The 17138-nt window shown below is 37.3% G+C and overlaps 1 protein-coding gene and 1 pseudogene across 6 annotated transcripts in view; one reads left to right on the plus strand and one right to left on the minus strand.

Moving 5' to 3' along the window:
• PFKFB1 (6-phosphofructo-2-kinase/fructose-2,6-biphosphatase 1) overlaps nucleotides 1–17138 on the minus strand; it is a 101836-nt gene that overhangs the window by 66380 nt on the left and 18318 nt on the right. The window lies entirely within an intron of this gene.
• Nucleotides 7446–8791, plus strand: LOC122688993 (annotated as a pseudogene). Its single transcript, XR_006339639.1, has one exon. The product of XR_006339639.1 is annotated as a Y-box-binding protein 1-like (transcript).

Raw genomic sequence — 17138 nt, forward strand, 5'->3', positions numbered from 1 at the left:
TCTTTTGGACTCTGTGGGAGAAGGCGAGGGTAGGATGATTTGAGAGGGTAGCGTTGAAACGTGTATATTATCATATGTGCAGCAGTCCAGGTTCGATGCATGAGACAGTGGGCTCATGGCTGCTGTACTGGGATGACCCTGGGGTATGGGATGGGACGGAGGTGGGGGGTGGTTTGGATGGGGAACACATGTGCACCTATGGCTGATTCATGTCAATGTGTGGCAATAACCACTACAATATTGTAAAGTAATTAGCCCCAAATTAAATTGAATTAATTAATTTTAAAAAAGAAAATTCAATACCATAAACTTAGATTTAAAACAAATGCTAAAGGAACTTCTCTAGGTGGAAAAGGAAAGCCCACAACTAGAAACAAGAAATTTACAAATGGAAAAGCTCAACAGCAAAGGCAAACATATAATAAAGGCAGGAAACAATCTGCACAAAAATATGATATCAAAACCAGTAATTGTGCAAGGAGAGTATAGATGCAAGATATTCGAAATGCATTTGAAATTAAGAGACTAGCAACTTAAAACAATCTCGTGTATAGTGTGTATAGAGAGATTGCTCTATCAAAACCTCATGGTAGTTGTCCAGTTTTCCAAGAACCACTTATTGAAGAGACTAGCTTTGCCCCATTTTACATTCTTGCCTCCTTTGTCAAGGATAAGGTGCCCATAGGTGCATGGGTTTATCTTTGAACTTTCTATCTTGTTCCATTGGCCTGTATTTCTCTTTTTCTACCAGAACCATACTCTATTGATGATTGCAGCTTTGTAGTATAGTTGAAAGTCAAGAAGGTTGATTCCTCCAGCTCCATTTTTCTTCTTGAGAATTGCTTTGGCTATTCAGGGTCTTTTGTGTTTCCATACGAAATGTGAAATTTTTTATTCTAGTTCTGTGAAAAGCAACATTGGATATTTGCTGGGGATTGCATTGAATCTGTAGATTGCAATTGGTAATATAGTCATTTTCACAATATTGATTTTCCAACTCAGGAACGTGGAATATTTCTCCTTTGTTTATATCATCTTTGATTTCTTTCATCAGTGCCTTATAGTTTTCTGTATACAGCTCTTTGTCTACTTAGGTAGGTCTATTCCTAGCTTTTTTAAAATAGAATTAAATTAGAATACTTCCTAACACCATACACAAAGATAAATTCAAAATGGTTTAAAGAGCTAAATATAAGGTCAGAAACCATAAAACTCTTAGAGGAAAACAGGCAGAACATATGTAGCATAAATCTCAGTAAGATCCTCTATATTCCACTTCCTAGAGTAATGGAAATAAAAACAAAAATAAACAAGTGGGACTTAGTTAAACTTAAAAGCTTTTGCACTGCAAAGGAAACTATAAACAAGGTGAAAAATCAGTCTTCAGAATGTGAAAAAAATAATAGCAGATGAAACAACTGACAAAGTAATTAATTTCCAAAATACATAAGCAGTTCATGCAACTCAATACCAGAAAACAAGCAACCCAATCAAAAAGTGGGCAGAAGACCTAACCAGATATTTCTCTAAAGAAGATATACAGATGGCTAATAAACACATGAAAAGATGCTCAAACATTGCTCATTATTAGTGAAATGCAAATCAAAACTACTGATGACCTCACATCAGTCAGAATGGTCATCATAAAAAAAAAAAAAACTACAAACAATAAATTCTAGAGAGGTTGTGGAGAAAAGGGAATCTTCTTGCACTGTTGGTCAAAATGTAAATTGATACAGCCATTAAGGAAGACAGTATGGAGATTGCTTAAAACTCTAGGAATAAAACTACCATATGACCCTACAGTCCCACTATGGGGCATATACCCTGAGAATATCATAATTGAAAAAAACACATGTACTCCAGTGTTCATCGCAGCAGTATTCATGATATCTAAGACATGGAAGCAACCTAGATGTTCATCGACAGATGAGTGGATAAAGAAGCTGTGGTATATATATACAATGGAGTATTACTCAGCCATAAAAATCAATACATTTCAGTCAGTTCAGTCGTTCAGTCGTGCCTGATTCTTTGTGAACCCATGGACTGCAGCATGCCAGGCTTCCCTGTCCATCACCACTTTCCGGAGCTTGCTCAAACTCATGTCCATTGAGTCAGTGATGCCATCCAACCATCCCATCCTCTGTCATCCCCTTTTCCTCCTGCCTTCAATGTTTCCCAGCATCAGGGTCTTTTCCACTGAGTCAATTATATGCATCAGGTGGCCAAAATATTGGAGCTTCAGCTTCAGCATCAGTCCTTCCAATGAATATTCAGGACTGATTTCCTTTAGGGGTGAGTAGTTTGATCTCCTTGCTGTCCAAGGGACTCTCAAGAGTCTTCTCCTGCACCAGAATTCAAAAGCATCCATTCTTCAGCACTCAGTTTTCTTTATAGTCCAACTCTCACATCCATACATGATTACTGGAAAAACCATAGCTTGGACTATATGGACCTTTGTTGGCAATGCAGTGCCTCTGCTGTTTAATATGTTGTCCAGGTTGGTCATAGCTTTTTCCACGGAGCAAGCATCTTTCAATTTCATGGCTGCAGACACCATCTGCAGTGATTTTGGGGCACAAGAAAATAAAAGTCTCTCACTGTTTCCATTGTTTCCCCATCTATTTGCCATGAAGTGATGGGACTGGCTCAAATGAATTGAGCTAGTGTTAATGAGTTTGATGAACCAGGAGCCTATTATAAATAGTGGAGTAAGTCAGAGAGAGAAAAACAAATATCATATATTAATGCATATATATATATATATACATACATATACATACACATACATACATACACACATACATATACATACACACACACACACACATATATAATGGAGATGTAGACATAGAAAATAGACTTACAGACGTGCTGTTGGCAGGGAATGAGAGGGTGGGACAAGTGGAGAAAGTATCATGGAAACATATATACTACCATATGTAAAATAGATAGCCAGTGGAAATTTGCTTTATGAGTCAAGGAATTCAAACCATGGCTCTGTGACAATCTAGAGGGATGGGATGAGGTGGGTGTTGGGAGGGAGGTTCAAGAGGGAGGGGATACATGTATCAGTTCAGTTCAGTTCAGTTCAGTCGCTCAGTCATGTCTGACACTTTGCGACCCCATGAACCGCAGGATGCCAGGCTTCCTTGTCCATCACCAACTCCCGGACTCCACACAACCGCATGTCCATAGAGTCGGTGATGCCATCCAACAAACTCGTCCTCTATCATCCCCTTCTGCTCCTGCCCTCAATCTTTCCCAGCATCAGGGTCTTTTCCAATGAGTCAGCTCTTCGCATCAGGTATTGGAGTTTCAGCCTCAACATCAGTCCTTCCAATGAACACCCAGGACTGATCTCCTTTAGGATGGACTGATTGGATCTCCTTGCAGTCCAAGGACTCTCAAGAGTCTTCTCCAACACCACAGTTCAAAAGCATCAATTCTTCGGCGCTGAGCTTTATTTATAGTCCAACTCTCACATCCATATATGACTACTGGAAAAACCATAGCCTTGACTAGATGGACCTTTGTTGGCAAAGTAATGTCTCTGCTTTTTAATATGCTATCTAGGTTGGTCATAACTTTCCCTCCAAGGAGTAAGCGTCTTTTAATTTCATAGTAGCAATCACCATCTGCAATGATTTTGGAGCCCAGAAAACTAAAGTCAGCCACTGTTTCCACTGTTTCCCCATCTATTTTCCATGAAGTGATGGGACAGAATGCCATGATCTTAGTTTTCTGAATGTTGAAATTTAAGTCAACTTTTTCACTCTCCTCTTTCACTTTCATCAAGAGGCTTTTTAGTTCCTTTTCACTTTCTGCCATAAGGGTGGTGTCTTCTGCATATCTGAGGTTATTGATATTTCTCCCGGCCATCTTGATTCCAGCTTGTGCTTCTTCCAGCCCAGCATTTCTCATAATGTACTCTGTATATAAGTTAAATAAGCAGGGTGACAATATACAGCCTTGACCTACTCCTTTTCCAATTTGGAACCAGTCTGTTGTTCCATGTCCAGTTCTAACTCTTGCTTCCTGACTTGCATACAGGTTTCTCCAGAGGTAGGTCGTGTGGTCTGGTATTCCCATCTCTTTCAGAATTTTCCACAGTTTATTGTGATCCACACAGTCAAAGGCTTTGGCATAGTCAATAAAGCAGAAATAGATGTTTTTCTGGAACTCTCTTGCTTTTTCGATGCCAGCTGATGTTGGCAATTTGATCTCTGGTTCCTCTGCTTTTTCTAAATCCATGAATATCTGGAAGTTCATGGTTCACGTATTGCTGAAGCCTGGCTTGGAGTATTTTAAGCATTATTTTACTAGCATGTGTGATGAGTGCAATTGTGCAGTAGTTTGAGCATTCTTTGGGATTGCCTTTCTTTGGGATTGGAATGAAAACTGACCTTTTCCAGTCCTGTGGCCACTGCTGAGTTTTCCAAATTTGCTGACGTATAGAGTTCAACACTTTCACAGCGTCATCTTTCAGGATTTGAAATAGCTCAACTGGAATTCCATCACCTCCACTAGTTTTGTTCATAGTGATGTTTCCTAAAGCTCACTTAACTTCACATTCCAGGATGTCTGACTCTAGGTGAGTGATCACACCATCGTGATTATCTGGGTCGTGAAGATCTTTTTTGTACAGTTCTGTGTATTCTTGCCACCTCTTCTTAATATCTTCTGCTTCTGTTAGGTCCATACCATTTCTGTCCTTTATTGTGCCCATCTTAGCATGAAATGTTCCCTTGGTAACTCTAATTTTCTTGACGAGATCCCTAGTCTTTCCCATTCTATTGTTTTCCTCTATTTCTTTGCATTGATCGCTGAGGAATGCTTTCTTATCTCTCCTTGCTGTTCTTTGGAACTCTGCATTCAAATGGGTATATCTTTCTTTTTCTCCTTTGCTTTTCACTTCCCTCCTTTTCACAGCTATTTGTAAGGCCTCCTCAGACAGCCATTTTGCTTTTTTGCATTTCTTTTTCTTGGGGATGGTCTTGATTCCTGTCTCCTGTACAATGTCACGAACCTTCCCTCATAGTTCATCAGGCACTCTGTCTATCAGATCTAGTCCCTTAAATCTATTTCTCACTTCCACTGTTTAGTCATAAAGGATTTGATTTAGGTAATACCTGAATGATCTAGTGCCTTTCTTTACTTCAATTTTAGTCTGAATTTGGCAATAAGGAGTTCATGATCTGAGCCACAGTCCGCTCCTGGTCTTGTTTTTGCTGACTGTATAGAGCTTCTCCATCTTTGGCTGCAAAGAATATAATCAATCTGATTTCAGTGTCGATTATCTGGTGATGTCCATGTGTAGAGTCTTCTCTTGTGTTGTTGGAAGAGGGTGTTTGATATGACCAGTGCGTTCTCTTGGCAGAACTCTATTAACCTTTGCCCTGTTTCATTCTGTACTCCAAATCCAAATTTGCCTGTTACTCCAGGTGTTTCTTGACTTCCTCATTTTGCATTCCAGTCCCCTATAATGAAAAGGACATCTTTTGTGGGTATTAGCTCTAGAAGATCTTGTAGGTCTTCATAGAACTGTTCAACTTCAGCTTCTTCAACGTTACTGGTTGGGGCATATACTTGGATTACTATGATATTGAATGGTTTGCCTTGCAAATGAACAGAGATCATTCTGTCTTTTTTGAGATTGCATCCAAGTACTGCATTTCGGATTCTTTTATTGACTATGATGGTACTCCGTTTCTTCTAAGGGGTTCCTGCCCACAGTAGTAGATATAATAGACATCTGAGTTAAATTCACCCATTCCAGTCCATCTTAGTTCACTGATTCCTAGAATGTTGATGTTCACTCTTGTCGTCTCCTGGTTGACCATTTCCAATTTGCCTTGATTCATGGACTTACCTATTGCTAATTCATGTTGATGTATGGTAGAAACCAACACGATATTTTAAAGCAATTGTTCTTCAATTAAAAATAAATAAATTTGAAAAAAGAAAAAAAAGACATTATGGTAGCCACAAAACAATAATCTACAATATATATACACACAAAAAGAAAAAGAAATACAAACACATCACAGAAACAGTCCTCAAATCACAATAGAAGACAAAAAAGAAGAAAGGAAGAAATAATCTAAATAAAGTCCAAAGCAATTATGAAAATGGTGATAAGAATGTACATATCCAGCACTGTTTACAATAGCCAGGACATAGAAGCAACCTAGATATCCATAGACACATGAATGGATAGATAAAGTATTTGTGGTACATGTATAAATAGGATATTACCTAGCCATAAAAAAGAACAAAATTGAGTCAGTTGTAGTGATATGGATGAACCTAGAGCCTGTCATACAGAGTGAAATAAGTTAGAAAAACAAATATCATGTACTAATGCACGTATGTGGAATTTAGAAAAATGGTACAGATGAGTCTATTTGCAGGGCAGATATAGACATGCAGATGTAGAGAATGGACTTGGGATGCAACAGGGGGTGGAGAGGTAGGAGGTATTGAGAGAGTAGCATTGACATATATATATTACCATATATAAAAGAGATAATTAGTAGGAAGCTGCTCTATAATGCAGTGGGCTCAGCTTGGTGCTCTGTGATGACAGATGGGATGGGTGGTAGAGGGAGGTTCAGGAGGGAAGGGATATATGTATACTTATAGCTGATTCTTGTTGTACAGCAGAAACTAACAACATTGTAAAGCAATTATCTTCCAATAAAAAATAAATTAAAAAAATAAAAAAGAATGTATCAGCAATCACCTTAAATGTAAATGGACTAAATGCTCCAATCAAAAGACATAGATTGGCTGAACAGATACCAAAAAAGAGACCACTATATATGCTGTCTACAAGAGGTCCACTTCAAATTTCAGAACACCTACAAACTGAAAGTGAGGGCATGGAAAAAAGATATTCAATGCAAATGGAAAGCAAAAGAAAGATGGAGTAACAATACTCATATCAGACAAAATAAACTTTAATATAAAGACTGTTACAAGAGACAAAGAAAGACGCTACATAATGATCAAGATATCAATCCAATAAGAAGATATAACAATTTAAAATATATGTGCACCCAACATAGGAGCATCTCAATATAGAAAGCAAATGCTAACAGCTATAAAAGGAGAAAACAAAGGTAACACAATAATAGTGGGGAACTTTTAACACCCCACTTTCATCGATGGACAGATCACCCAGACAGAGAATCAATAAGGAAACAGAGGCCTTAGATGACATGTTAGACTAGATTGAATTTTTTGATATTTATAGAGCATCCAAAAGCAGAAGAATACACATTCTTTTCAAGTGTACATGGACATTCTCCAGGATCAACCACATACTGGACCATAAAGCAAAACTTAGTAAATTTAAGAAAATTGAAATCATATCAAGCAACTTTTCCAAACACAGCTATGTGAAATGAGAAATCAACTACAAGGAAACACGTTATAAAAAAATAAAAACGCGAGTTCGGTCGGTAGCGGGAGCGGAGAGCGGACCCCAGAGAGCCCTGAGCAGCCCCACCGCCGCCGCCGGCCTAGTTACCATCACACCCCGGGAGGAGCCGCAGCTGCCGCAGCCGGCCCCAGTCACCATCACCGCAACCATGAGCAGCGAGGCCGAGACCCAGCAGCCGCCCGCCGCCCCCGCCCTCAGCGCTGCCGACACCAAGCCCGGCACGACGGGCAGCGGCGCAGGGAGCGGCGGCCCGGGCGGCCTCACATCGGCGGCGCCTGCCGGCGGGGACAAGAAGGTCATCGCAACGAAGGTTTTGGGAACAGTAAAATGGTTCAATGTAAGGAACGGATATGGTTTCATCAACAGGAATGACACCAAGGAAGATGTATTTGTACACCAGACTGCCATAAAGAAGAATAACCCCAGGAAGTACCTTCGCAGTGTAGGAGATGGAGAGACTGTGGAGTTTGATGTTGTTGAAGGAGAAAAGGGTGCGGAGGCAGCAAATGTTACAGGCCCTGGTGGAGTTCCAGTGCAAGGCAGTAAATACGCAGCAGACCGTAACCAGTATAGGCGCTATCCACGTCGCAGGGGTCCTCCACGCAATTACCAGCAGAATTACCAGAATAGTGAGAGTGGGGAAAAGAATGAGGGATCGGAGAGCGCTCCCGAAGGCCAGGCCCAACAGCGCCGGCCCTACCGCAGGCGGAGGTTCCCACCTTACTACATGCGGAGACCCTATGGGCGTTGACCACAGTACTCCAACCCTCCTGTGCAGGGAGAAGTGATGGAGGGTGCTGACAACCAGGGTGCAGGAGAACAAGGTAGACCAGTGAGACAGAATATGTATCGGGGTTATAGACCACGATTCCGCAGGGGCCCTCCTCGCCAAAGACAGCCCAGAGAGGATGGCAATGAAGAAGATAAGGAAAATCAAGGAGATGAGACCCAAGGTCACCAACCACCTCAACGTCGGTACCGCCGCAACTTCAATTACCGACGCAGACGCCCAGAAAACCCTAAACCACAAGATGGCAAAGAGACAAAAGCAGCCGATCCACCAGCTGAGAATTGTCCGCTCCCGAGGCTGAGCAGGGCGGGGCTGAGTAAATGCCGGCTTACCATCTCTACCATCATCCGGTTTAGTCATCCAACAAGAAGAAATGAATATGAAATTACAGCAATAAGAAATGAACAAAAGATTGGAGCTGAAGACCTTAAGTGCTTGCTTTTTGCCTGCTGACCAGATAACTAGAACTATCTGCATTATCTATGCAGCATGGGGTTTTTATTATTTTTACCTAAAGACGTCTCTTTTTGGTAATGACAAACGTGTTTTTTTTTTAAAAAAAAAAGCCTGTTTTTTCTCAATACACCTTTAAAGGTTTTTAAATTGTTTCATATCTGGTCAAGTTGAGATTTTTAAGAACCTCATTTTTAATTTGTAATGAAAGTTTACAGCTTGATTTTTTCAAAAAAAAAAGTCAACAAACTGCAAGCACCTGTTAATAAAGGTCTTAAATAATTGTCCAAAAAAAAATAAATAAAAATAAAAAAAAAAAAATAAAAACGCACGGAGGTTCAACAATATGGTACTAAACAACCAATGGATAGCTGAAGAAACCAAAGAGGATGGGGCTTCCCTGGTGTTCGGTGGGAAAGAATCCACCTGCTGGGCTTTCCTGGTGTCTCAGGGACAAAGAATCCACCTGCAATGCAAGAATCTGCCAGCCAATGCAGGAGACATGGGTTTGATCCCTAGTTCGGGAAGATCACACATGCTGCAGAGCAATTGGGCCTCTGCAGCAAAACTATTGAGCCTCTGCTCTGGAGCCTGAGAGCCACAACTATGAGACCATGAGCCGCAACTACTGAAGCCTGTGCTCCCTGGAGCCCATGCTCTACAACAGATACCAATGCAATGAGAAATCCACTCACCAAAACTAGAGAGAGGTCCCTGCTCACCACAACTATAGAAAAGCCCACGCAGCAATGAAGACCTAGCACAGCCAAAAAAAATTAAATAAAATTATTAAAATATATATTAAAGAGGAAATCAATAAATACCTAGAGACAAATCAAAAGGAAAACAAAACGATTCAAAACCTATGGGATGCAACAAAAACAGTCTAAGAGGGAAGCTTACAGCAATAAAATCTTACCTCAGGAAACATGAAAGATATCAAATAATCAACCAAACCTTACACTTAAATCAGCTAGATAAAGAAGAACAAACAAAACCCATAATTAGTAGAATCAAGGAAATCATATAGATTGGAACAGAAATAAATGACATAGGGACAAAAAAATAGAAAAGACCGATGAAACTAAAAGTTAGTTCTTTGAAAAGTTAAAATGATAAGTCTTTAGCCAGACTCATCAAGAAAAAGGGAGAGCTCAAATCAATAAAATTAGAGATGGAAAAGGAGAGGTTACAAGTGACACCACAGAAATACAAATGATCATGAGACTACTATAAGCAACTATATGGCAATAAATTTGACATCTTATTAATAGAGGAAATGAGAAAATTCATAGAAAGGTACAATCTACCAAGACTGAACCAGGAAGAAATAAAAAATAAAGACAGACCAATCACAAGTACTGAAATTAAAACTGTGACTAAAAACTCCCAATGAACGAAATTCCAGGACCAGATGCTTCACAGGAACATCTATCAAACATTTAGAGAAGAGTTAACACCTATCTTTCTGAAACTATTCCAAAATCTTGCAGAGGAAGGAACACTCCCATACTCATTCTGTGAGGCCACCATCGCTCTGATGATAAAACCAGATAAAAATACCACAAAGAAAACTACATGCTAATATCACTGCTGAACACTGATGCAAAAATTCTCAACAAAATACTAGCAAGCCAAATCCAACAGTACCATTAAAAGGATCATACACCATGATCAAGTGGGATTATCCCAGGCATGCAAGGATTTTTTAAAATCTGCAAATCAATCAGTGTGCCATATCAACAAATTGAAGAATAAAAATCATATGATCATCTCAATAGATGCAGAAAAATATTTTGACAAAATGCAACAGCCATTTATGATTTAAAAAAAGCCCTCCAGAAAGTGAGCATAGTGGGAGAGAGGGCACCTACTTCAACATTGTAAAGGTCACATATGACAAATTTTCAGCTAACGTCATACCCAAAGGTGAATAGCTGAAAGCATTTCCTCTAAGATCAGAACTAAGACAAGGATGCCTACTCTTGCCACTTTTATTCAACATAGTTTGGGAAGTCCTAGCCAATTTGGGAAGTCCTAGTTCAACTCCTATGGCCATCAGAGAAGAAAAAATTTAAAAGGAAGCCGAAATGGAAAAATAAGTAAAATTGTCACCTTTTGCAGATTACATAATACTATACATAGAAAATCCTAAAGATGTTACACTAAAACTACTAGAACTCATCAATGAATTTGGTAAAGTTGCAAGATACAAAATAAATATGCAGAAATCTGTTGAATTTCATTTTTTTTTCTTTTCAACTTTTTATCTTGTGTTAATTGTGCCAATTAACAATGTTATGATAGTTTCAGGTGAACAACGAAGGGACTCAGCCATGAATATACATGTATCCATTCTCCTCCCAACCCCCTCCCATCCAGGCTGCCACATTACATTGAGCAGAGCCTCATGTGCCATACCATAGGTCCTTGTTGGTTATCCATTTTAAATATAGCAGTATGTACATGACCATCTCCAACTCCTTAACTATCCCTTTCCCCTGCAAACCATGTCTTATAAGTCTATGAGTCTCTTTCTGTTTTGTAAGTAAGTTCATTTGTGTAATTCTTTTTAGATTCCACATATAAGGGATGCCATATGATATTTCTCCTTCTCTGTCTGCCTTACTTCACTCATTATGACACTCTCTAGGTCCATCCACATTGCTGCAAATGACATTATTTTATTCTCTGTAATGAATGAGTAATATTCCATTGTATACATGTAACACATCTTCCTTATCCATTCCTCTGTCAATGAACATTTAGGTTGCTTCCATGTCTTGGCTATTGTAAACAGTGCCGCAGTGGACATTGGGGTGCATGCATACTTTCAGATCATGTTTTTCTCCAGATACGGGCCCAGGAATAGGATTGTAGGGTCATAAGACAGCTACATTTTTAGATTTTTAAGGAACCTCCATACTGTTCTTCATAGTGGCTGTACCAATTTACATTCCCACCAACAGTGTAGGAGAGTTCCCTTCTCTGCACACCCTCCCCATCGTTTATTGTTTGTAGACTTTTTGATGATAGCCATTCTGGCTGGTATGAGGTGATATCTCATTGTAGTTTTGATTTGCATTTGTCTAATACTTAGTGATGTTGAACACATTTTCATGTGCCTATTGGCCATCTGTATGTCTTCTTTGGAGACGTGTCTATTTAGCTCTTCTGTCCATTTTCTGAGTGGGTTGTTTGTTTTGATGTTGTTATGTGTCACAAGCTGTTTGTAAATTTTGAAGACTAATCCCTTATCAGTGATGTCATTTGCAAATATTTTCTTCCTATCTGTAGGTTGTTTTTTCATTTTGTTATTGTTCTCTTTACTGTGGAAAAGCTTCTGAGTTTAAATACCCCCATTTATTTGATTTTATTTCCATTATTCTGGGAGATGGATTGGAAAAGATATTGTTGTGATTTATGTCAGAATCTGTTTTGCCGATGTTTTTCTCTAGGAGTTTTGAAGTGTCTGGGCTCACATTTAAGTATTTTATCCATTTTGAGCTTATTTTTGTGTATGGAGTTTAAAAATGATCTAATTTCATTTTTGTACATGTGGTTGTCCAGTTTTCCAAACATCATGTGTTGAAGAGACCATCTTGCCAACATCGTCTTGTCTCCTTTGTCATAGATTAGTTGACCATAGGAGCATGGGCTTATTTATGGGTTTTCTATTCTGTTCCATTGATCTATATTTCTATTTTTGTGCCAGTACCATATTGTTTTGATGACTGTAGCTTTGTAGTAGTCTGAAGTCAGGGAGCCTAATTCCTCCAGCTACATTTTACTTTCTGTTTCATTTCTATACACTAACAATGAAAGATTAGGAAATAAAGTGCAGAAAACAATCCCATTTATAATCTCATTAAAAAAAAGAATACCTAGGAACAGCCTATCTAAGGTGACAAAAGTCCTATACTCCAAAAACTATAAGAGGCTGATGAAAGAAATCAAAGATGACACAAACTGATGGAGAGATATACCATATACTTGGATTAGAAGAATTCAGTTCAGTTCAGTCACTCAGTCATGTCAGACTCTTTGTGACCCCATGGACTGCAGCACACCAGGCCTCCCTGTCCATCACCAACTCCCGGAGTTTTGGAAGAATTAACATTGGCAAAATCATCATACTACTCCAAACAAGGCAATCCTTATCAAATTACCAATGTTCACAGAACTAAAACAAAAAATCTTCAAATTTGTATGGATACAGAAAAGACCCCAAACAGCCAAAACAATCTTAAGAAAGGAAAAATGGAGTTGGAAGAGTCAGGCTCCCTGTTTTAAGACTACACGATAGAGCTACTGTTTTCAAGACAGTATGGTACTGGCATAGAAATAGAAATACAGATCAATTAAACAGGATAGCAATCCCAGAAATAAACCTATGCACCTATGGTCAATTAATCTATGGCAAAGGAGCAAAAACTATACAATAGAGAAAAGACAATCTCTTAATAAAGAGTGCTGGGAAAACTAGACAGCTGCAGGTAAGAAATGAAAATAGGATATTCTTTAACACCAAACCCCAAAATAAACTCAAAACAGATTAGAGACCTAAATGTAAGCCTAGAAACTATAAAATTCTTAAACGAAGATGTAGACACAATACTCTTTGACATAAACTAGAACAATATCTTTTTTGGACCAATCTCATAGAGTAATGGAAATAAAAACAAAAAGTAAACAAATGAGACCTAATTATACTCAAAAGCATTTGCAAAAAAAGGAACCCACAAACAAAACAAAGACCACCTATAGAGTGGGAGAAAATATTTGCAAATGATGTATCCAACAAGGAATTAATCCCCCAAATTTACAAATATGAGGCTCAATATATTAAAAAATAATCCAATCGAAAAATGGCAAAAGGCCTAAATAGACATTTTTCCAAAGAAGATATACAGATGGCCAAGAGTCACATGAAAAGGTGCTCAACATTGCTAATTATTAGAGAAATGCAAGTCTAAACTACAACAAGATATCACATTACACCAGTCAGAATGGCCATCATCAAAAAGTCTACAAATAATAAAAGCTGGAGAGGGTGGGGAGAAAGAAGAACCCTCCTACACTGTTGGTGGAAATGTAAATTGGTAAAACCACTATGGAGAATAGTATGGATGTTCCTTAAGAAAATAAAAATAGAGCTACCATATGATGCAGCAATCCCATTCTTGGACATATACCTAGAGGAAAAAAAAACATGTTTTAAAAGGATGCATGCATTCTGATGTTCCTTTCAGCAATGTTCATTACAACAGCCAAGACATGAAAGCAAGCCTAAATTGTCCATTGACACATGAATGGATGAAATAGATGTGGTACATATATATGATGGAATATTACTCAGAAATTAAAAAGAATGAAACAATGCCATTTGCATCAACATAGATTGACCTGGAGACTACCATAATAAGTGAAGTAAGTCAGAGAAAGACAAACAGCATAAGATATTCTGTATATTCAGAAACTTAAAAAATTATACAAATGAACATTTTTGCAGTACAGACCGACTCAGAGACTTAGAGAACTTATTATTACCTGGGGAAAGGAGGGAGGAGGATAAATTGGGAGTTGGGATTGACATGTACCCAGTGCTATATATAAAACAGATAACCTACAAGAACCTACCGTATAGCACAGGGAACTCTGCTCAATACTGTGTGATAACCTAAATGGGAAAAGAATTAAAAAAATAGATATGTGCATATATATAGCTGAATTATTTTCCTGTACATCTGAAAGTAACACAACACTTAATCAAATACACTCCAATACAAAATAAAAATTGAAAAAATAAAATTAAATTAATATGGGAAGTAAAAGGAACTGGATTGAATAAAATAATTACAAGACAAGAAAAACTTTGGAAGAAAATTTCTACTTGATTTTAAGATTTGCTATAAAGCTATAGTACCCAAGACAGTGTAGTGTGGGCACAGGATAGGCATATAAATCAATGGAATGGACTAGAGACCCCAGAAATGAATCCATTCAAATACAGTTAAATGACTTTTGCCATGCAGAAGCTTTTTAGTTTGATGAAATACCACTTATTTATTTTTGCTTCTGTTGCTTTTTTTGTGTGTGATATCCAAGAAATCACTGCCTAGACTAATGTCATGAAGCTTTCTCCTTAAGTTTTCTTCTAGGAGTTGTACTGTTTCAGGTCTTTTATTTAAATAGCTAATCAATGTTGACTTGATTTTTGTGTATATTGTAAGATATGGGTCCAATTATATTCTTTTGCATGTGGATATCCACCTTTCCTACTACCATTTGTTTAAGAGGCTATCCTTGAAATCAGTATCATCAAGAAATTATCTGCCCTTTCATGTTCATTGAAGCATTATTCACAATAGCCAAGATATAGAAACAACATAAATATCCATCAACTGATGAATGAATTAAGAAAATATGGTACACACATGTAATTGAATACTATTCACCCTTAAAAATAAGGACATCCTGTCATATGTGACAGTGTGGATTTACCTGGAGTACATTATGCTGAGTGGAATAAACCAGTTACAGAAGTACAAATACTGCATGATTATACTTATATGAAGTATCTAAAGTAGTCAAAGTCATAGAAGCAGAGGGTAGAATGGTTGTTCAATGGGTATAGAGTTTGAGTTATGAAAGATGAGTAAGTTCTAGAGATTTATTGTAATTGTGCTACAATTAATAATAATAATTATTCACTTAAAAAACTGTTAACAAGGTAGATCTCATGTTATGTGTTCTTGCCACAATATAAAAAAAAAACTACCAATTGTTGAATTTTGGTATCGCATCAAAGAAAAATGCAATTATCTAAAAAGAAACACTATTAGGGTATTGTTGTTTTCCCAAGCTGTTGTAGAGGAGGACAAATTTTCTTCATGTATTTCAACCAAGATAACACACTACAACAGATTGAATGCAGAACATGTAATACATCTACTCTTAATTCACACATAAAAGATATTTGCAAATACATGACATAATTTTTCTTCATCATTTTTTGGGGAAATGGTTATTTTTGTGAAAAATATGCTATTTATGTTAACATGTAATTGGTTTATTATTTTCATGTTTAAGTGGGTTCATAAAAGCATATTTTAAAGGAAAAAGTATGTACTATACAATCAATAATTTAAAAAAATCAAGAGTGCCTATTAATATCCAGTTAATTATATTTCTGTGCACAGAAAAATACTACATACAAAAGAGCATTATATAATGATAAAAGATCAATCCCTTAGGAATATATAATAATCCAAGTCATATGCATACCAGTCAACAGAGTCTCAAAATGAATGAAGCAAAACTAAAAGGAGAAAAGAGACAAATGCACAAAGACTCTTGAGGACTCCAACATACACTCTCAGGAATTAATAGAATCATTAGACAGAAAATCAGCAACAATATAGAAGAATTAAGCAACATAATAAATCAGCAGTATCTAATTGACATATAAAAGTAATACATTTGAAAACACCAGAATAAATATTTTGATCTAGTGACCATGGCACATTTTCATGCTCTGGGCCATTAAACAACATTCAGTAAATAAAAACTGATTGACATTAACATAGTGTATTCTCTTATCCTAAAGGTATCAAAGTAAAATCAACAAAAGGAGGAAGACAGGTAAGTCTCTAAACACTTGAAAATTAAAGAACATACTAAATAATCCATGACTGATAAAAGAAGTCTCAAAAGAAATTTTGAAAATACACATAGAACTGATTTAAAGTAAAAAAAAAAAACTTATCAAAATATGAGGGTTGCAGCAAAAGCAATGGTGACAGAAGGATTCATAGCACTAAAATGCTATAAACTGAAAATGTTGTACATTGAAAAAAAGTCTCAAATCAATAATCTAAGTGCCACTTAAAACAAGAACAGGAAAAAAGAGCAAAATAAACAAAAGCATGCAAAAGGAAACAAATTCTAGATAAAAGCAGAAATTAATGACATTGAAACCAGAAAAACAATAGAGAAAATGAATAAAACAAAAAGTTGATTCCTAAATAAATAAATAAATGAACCATTCAGTGAAAAATCAATGAACGACTTTTGGCAAGACTGACACATATAAAAAGAGAGAAGATAAAAATGGCCAATATATAATATATAGGGGATGTCACTAATATTCTGCAGTCATTTAAAAGTTAATAAGGGGCTTTGGGTTCAAGATGGCAGAGTAGAAGGACATGTGCACATCTTTCCTGTGAGAGCACCAAAATTGCAACTAGCTGTTGAACAAACATTGACAGGAGGACACCGGAACCCACCAAAAAAAAAAAAAAAAAAAAATACCACAAACCCAAAGACAAAAAAGCTACAGTGAGATGGTAGGAGGGGCATAATAATGATAAAATCAAATCCCATTCCTGCTAAGTGGGTGGCCCACAAACTGGAGAAAAACAATACGAAAGGAGTTATCCC

Source organism: Cervus elaphus, chromosome X (assembly GCF_910594005.1).
Source record: "Cervus elaphus chromosome X, mCerEla1.1, whole genome shotgun sequence".
NCBI classification, from domain to species: Eukaryota; Metazoa; Chordata; class Mammalia; order Artiodactyla; family Cervidae; genus Cervus; species Cervus elaphus.